The following is a 6235-nucleotide window of genomic DNA, read 5'->3' on the forward strand; positions in this document are numbered from 1 at the left end:
TTCAACACAGAAACATTCGTTCTAGTCAGGGCTGTTTGGGGCAGAACCACCTCCTTTGGGCGATCCTGTGGCACAGATGGAAGTGCTGCAGGATGACAAATGATCCTGAAAGGACTAGCAAGAAAGTCTGTATTTCATACTAGATCCTATTTCAGAGGCACTGAAAGATTCAGCTGATGCATTCGATGGTGCTTCAGCTGATGTCATCTTTAGGTCACAGCTCAGGCTAGGAGAGACTTTGCTGAACTTGTAGCTACCATTAAGAATCAATGTCTATGTTTTTGCTGTAGACAAATTTCCTGCAGGAACTTGCAGTGCACCAGCGTGGAGGACAAGAAACCCACGTGCACGAACGTTCTATAGGTCTAGACCAGCTATTCAGGTAACTGTTGGAGAGTCATTTCTACACTTCAATCCTGTTAGGGAAAGCAACGTGTCACTTCCAACTTCCCCAGCCAAATCCCAGAAGGTTCTAAGCCCTGCTGAGCAGCCTGAAAGAGCAGTTAACAGATGTGTGTGTTTGCAGACATGTACCTCCATCTTGTGTCTCGTGTTGAAAGTTGAGCTCCTAAAATGTTTCTGAAAGAGCATATTGTTTTACTCTGATAAACTATGTACCAAATGACCTGTCTGTCTGTTTTGACAACAGAGCCAAGAAGACACCTAATGGAACAGAAAAGGAGAACAGTGTGTAGGGAGGAGAAGGAGATGAAGCCAGTACTTCCATTCTCAAGAAAACCTGCGTTTCAGCAAGGAAACGATCAGCTGGCAAAGCAGAAGGTGCTAAAATCGCATACCCGAAGAAGCAGATGCAGGAAGTGCACAGCAGTGCTTTGAAACTGATTAAATGTTTGAGAAGTTTTCTCTGTATGGCCACATCAACAGTTCTTCCATGCATTCCCTAAGTTTGGCATGTGATGCAAACCAGACAGTTGAAGGCTCTCAAGATCCCAGCTGCAGCTGCTGCCAGGGCAGATGTTCCAGCCAGGGATCTCCATGGCTGCCCGTGCCCCACCACTCATCACCCCAGGCCTGGCCGCGTCCTCTCCGCTCCCTCTGCCCCACATCCCGGGGCTTTGTGTTCCCACAGTGCCTTGCCCTCTGGCTTTGGCCCCAGGGGCTGACACGGCTGCCAACAAGAGTGCCACCTGGCATCCCAAAGGGGAGGAATTAGACTCGTGTCCTGGCTCTGGATCTTCAGGTTCCTGTTGCTCTTTGGAAGGGGCAGAAACCAGGGATCCCATTAAGGGCCCTTCAGCTGCAAGTTCCCAACAACAAATGCCTTGGTGCCCTCCTCTGAGCTCTCCTGTTTCTCCAGAGGTCCTTCTTGTAAGTCTGGCAATGACATCTCAGTTTGGGTGGGCTTCTTTCCCTCTTGGTCCCCCTGGCTGCAGCTCGGGAGCCAGGTGTCGGTTCAGCGAGAGACAGGCTTGGGATCAGGGAATCCTGCTGCGCTTGGGAGGCATTTGGAGATATTTCGGTTTTCCTTCCCAGCCCAAGGAGATGCCACTCAAGCTTTCCAAAGTCAAGGATGCAAAGCACAGAGAGATTTTCACTCCCTTTGTGCCTTCAGGAGGCCCATCTAACCAGCTTCCCAAGTTCACGCAGGAGAACCTGTGGATGCAGCACATGGTGATGTTGTCTCTTGCCAGCCCAACTTGCCTTCCACCTAGGTACCTAACTTTCTGGAAAGGCTCACACTTTTCATCACAAGCAGGATGCCTTCACAGGTGTTGCATTCACAGTCCCTCTGCAAGAAAAGTCTTCCCCTTGCCCACGGTGAATGGTGGCACAGCCTTGAGAGGATATGTTAGCCTGCTGAAAGGCACTAGGGAGGCTGTGGGGAAAGTGGTTTTTTCACACCTCTGGTCACTGGATCTTCCTCACAGAATTACCCTGCCCTAGTTTGAAGTCTTTGCTGCAGTGTAAACCAGGGTCAGTGAGACCTACCAGCTGATTGTGGATAGCACTATTTTACATTAGCATTATATTTTCACATGGTTGTGTTTTCCTCTCCAGTTTGTATTGAGTTTCCTTTTCCTCTGACCTTCCTGGTCACAGCTTTTCTGAAGGATTATTCTTCATCTACTTCAGGCCTACATATGGTGGAGATACATTTCTTCTCATGAAGACTCTGTTCATGTATCAATTGGAATTATAATATTATGGGGCATTTTTGGTAAAGAAGATAACCAGTGCCACAAAGCGACTCAGCAGAAACGAAAATGTAAATCATGTCATTAACTAGTTGACTACTAAGAATTGAACACGTCCTGGGGAAGGGCATTTTCTAGCTTTGTCTCCACTGACCTGAATCTGCATGGGCTCTGAATGGAAGGACAGCAGCTGACTTCCAGTGGAGGTCCCAAACATCATGGCCTTAGTTGTATCACAAACACTGCCTGGCTTGGCTTGCCTGTCCATTCCATACATGTGCTCAGGACTGTCAGGAATAGTATTTCTTTGACCTTTCTGTTGTGTGTTCTGCCCCCAGGGAAGGATAAGGGCATAAGCAGAATGCCATTCAGGTCTCCACATGGCATGGCATGAGATGCCAAGAGACCAAGGATTGTGTTCTAACACTGTTCCTCTCTGGTCTCAGGGCAGCTGAGATGGCACCATTTCAGATGGAAGCCCACACCTTGAAGAGAAACGTGTGCTTCCAAGGCATTGAAGGGTCAAGAAGGATTAGGAGAGGAGTTCCTAACTCTTCTGGGAACGAATGGTAAGTCTAGTTCCAAAGACAACACTCCTTCAGGGGAGTTGTGGTGAATTAAGGAGAACAAAGCCAAAAGGAGGCTTCAGTGCCTTTACCTCACAGGGCCACCAAAGCCACCGTGATCTCAGATCTTCCCTCTGTCCATCCCCTTTTCTGAGCTGCTCTTCTTTCATGCAGTCTGAGCCATTCCTTGGATTTTGCCAAGAATGCATTACTTGGTAGGGGGTTTTGCTCCTATTACTCAGAGTCAGGAGGGGAAAATGAGTGGTTGTTGAAATTACCTGGTAGTTCTTTGGCCTCTCCTTTGCTTGCTTGTTTTGCTTGTCTGTGTTGGCTCCTTTGTGGCCACGTTGCACAACAAGTGACAGGATCCAGCTAAAGGACAGCTTGTGATAATGTGATGCATTCATGAGCCTTTTTTCTGTGTGCTTGTTGGTGACGTGAGGCAACTTTGATTGACATGCCTGACGGAAATAAAGGACCTGGGGACACATTAATGATGAGAGGCCACGCTCTTGTTTCAGGTGCCCTACAGCACACTCCACTCATCTGTCAGTAGAATGACTTTAACTCTTGGATAGCAGTCTGCCCCTTCCTCCAGACCTTATGTGAGCAAGGAGAAGGGCCACCCAATCTGTTGAGTAATCTTGTCCCACTGTTGTTTACAGCCTGTTGCACCATTGGTCTCCAGGCAGTTTGTGAGGGTCTCCTGGGGCATTCAGGGCATTCCAGCCCAAAACCTCTCCTGCAAACTGTATCAGTAAATCTCAGTAATGTTGCAAAGTTCAAGCAAGGAGGGGATGGAGATTCTTCTGTCACAATTTTTATTTTCACTCATTCCCAGGCATACTGTCATATCCACCTAGGTGTAAGCAGCTAAACGTGTCTTTCATCCTGCTCTGGACAGAATTACTAGAGGCAGGACAGAAGAAGAGTGACACAGCCTTTGGAGCCCTCTTCACATCTCCTGGGTTGTCCTTGCCTGGGTGTTCTGAGAAGCTGCAGGTACATGTGACCTTGATGAAGTGCTGGTGTGTTTGCCCTTCCCACAGCCCTTTTTCTGGCAGTGCTGAGGCTTCCATGCTTAGATCTTCCCCTTCACACTCTGTCATACCAGTCACCCAAGCACAGAACTGCACCTGCTAGAAGGAGATGGAGGAGCTCTCTTGTCCAGCCATTGGCTCAGGGTCAACAATGACTTAGGTCTTGAAGGCTGATTAGTACCAACTGGAAGAAATAAAGATAATAAAATTGCAGCATCCAATTATTTTAATTCTGTCTCTGTTCTGCTCCCTAACCCCTGCATTCCCATTGCTGCTTACCTTCTTTTGGTAATTGTTAAAAGATATCTTTTTTTTTTTCTCCAACAAAGCCATTTGTAATTCCCCAATGCATAGTATATGCAAACTCTGGTTTTCCTGTTCTGCTTGGTTTCTGCCTGCCTGAAGGCATAGTGAGAAACCAAACATCAGCTGTTGAAGAAATCAGACAAGAAAAGAAAGCAATTTACCATCAAAGAGGTATCTTCTTAAGCGTAACAGCTATGTTCAGAGCTAAGGGAAGCAACTTCTCAGTCCCTATCCTAAAAAACATGATCTTGTGCAAAGGCTGTGAAAAGTCAAATCCTATGACATAGTTCTGTCAAAAGCTCTGCCTTTGGTAAAAACAAGGTGCAAATATTATGTGTGTTGGGGTGATTTGGAGGAAGCAAGGAGAACCTGCTCTTTTATGATGCAAAACATTGACAGAACAGGGACTGACACAGAGAAGTCTCCTCTGTAGTTTGGTGCTTAAAGATGGGAAAAGACACCCACCTGAACCATAGCTAGGTAGAGTTCAGCAGTATTTTGGTGAGGGTCAGCTTGAGGTAGAAACATAACAGACAACAACCCAAAGCAACATACAACCAGAAATAATGGAATTGCAAGAGCTCTGAAAAGCAAAAAAAGTAAGTCCAGATATGAGGGAGTGATTACTTGGGGGGCCTGGAGAATGGTGAACCCTCTCCCCTGCAGCTGTTACCACCTCCAAATCACATCCTTGCAGCAGCTTCGGGAAATCCAGCTCCCCAGTCTTTCTTCCTAGCCATTTACCCTGTTTCAATCTCTTCTGGTTACCATTTCTCTTGCACGGTGACCTGGCAATGCAATGGCAAAATGCCTTGTGTCACTTTTACTTGGCTGTTACCCTTATGCCATCACCCTTACCCACTGTCATGAGCAAACCTTTTCCTACACCCACGATGAAGGCAGGGGGTGGCTTGTGCAGGCCAGTTTTGCTTGTACTATTACCAGAGAAACCTTTCCAAGAAAACTTTGTCAAGGGTCGGACCAGCTGCATTTCCAAGTGGTAAAACCTTACTTGGTCCAGCCTCCTGAGGTCTCTTGCCAGTTCTGGGAATAGCTCTGCTTTTTCAGGTTAAGGTTACTTTGGTCAGTTCCTCGCGGCTGTGCAGCCAAGGCTTGGTGTGGTGGAGTTGGTTTGAACTGCTGGTCTGTATGGCTGTTCAGTCAAGTCTCTTCTAAGCAGTGCTAACCTCTGCATCCAATGGAACCATGCTCTGCACAGAGAGTGCCAAAGGGAACAAAGGAGTTTGCCCATCTTTGCACTCTCTGCACCTGTGAAGCTGTTTGGACCTGGTATAGCCTGCTTTAATTGATGGGTGCTTTCACTTACTCTTGAAGGGTTACTGTGCTCTGACCATGCTGTCCCATCCATCCCAACGTGTTCTCTCATTTGTCTGCAGCTACAGATACCTCCACAGCAAGCCTCAGGAAGAAGGGAAAATTAGGCTTCCTCTAAGAAATCTGGCACTTATGCAGCGTGGTTCCACGGCTCTCGCATCTCGTCACGTGAATGAGGGTACCAAACAGGCCAGGCCTGCCAGATAAAAAACAACCAGTGTCAAAGTCCATCAGGACTGCTAAGCAGTTTTAGCAGGTGGATTAACAGATTTTTCTACTAAGAAAGTCAGCAAGGACTTGAATGAGCAAAGGGAGGGAATAGTTAAGAGTTGGATCAGCCTACTTGTGAGATTTATCAGGTTTGGCATGGGAAAGCTAAAGGCCCTGCAGAGCTTGGGACAAGTGGGCATAAGCAGCAGAGCAGACTACTCCAGCAATGACTATTTTGGCCTTTTTTTGTTCCATTTCTTGAAATATCCTGTATTTCCCTTTTTTAAAGAAATGGGGGCTCTTGCTGTTGTGTCTCTGGCTATTCAGACCAGTGTTGTTGGGGTAAAGGGGGAACACAGCCTGAAAGAAGTTTGCTGTGCATGCAGGGGCACTTTTGTTTGTTTATCTCCAAAAAATGCTTTAGAAATTACACATAAAATACTTTAAAAAATGTATTAAAAATGTAAAAACACACCTTTTGTCCAAGATCAAATTAAATTTGTTTTCCCAGTCATAAACAAGGAAGCAAAAAGGAACATAAAACAAGTTGTATTTCAGGCATAGAATGCATTGGGTTGGAAGGGACCTTTAAAGGTCATCTACTCCAACCCCAGTCATCACT

At 46.6% G+C, this 6235-nt stretch overlaps 1 long non-coding RNA gene across 1 annotated transcript; it reads right to left on the reverse strand.

Moving 5' to 3' along the window:
* Positions 1 to 3437: 3437 nt before the first annotated feature.
* On the reverse strand, positions 3438 to 5594 carry LOC127396474 (uncharacterized). Its single transcript, XR_007892007.1, has 3 exons — positions 5396 to 5594; positions 4042 to 4191; positions 3438 to 3946 (listed from the first exon to the last, which is right to left on the reverse strand). It is a non-coding gene; the product is annotated as an uncharacterized LOC127396474 (long non-coding RNA).
* Between the last annotated feature and the right edge of the window lie 641 nt (positions 5595 to 6235).

This window comes from Apus apus, chromosome 1 (genome assembly GCF_020740795.1).
Source record: "Apus apus isolate bApuApu2 chromosome 1, bApuApu2.pri.cur, whole genome shotgun sequence".
Taxonomy (NCBI): Eukaryota; Metazoa; Chordata; class Aves; order Apodiformes; family Apodidae; genus Apus; species Apus apus.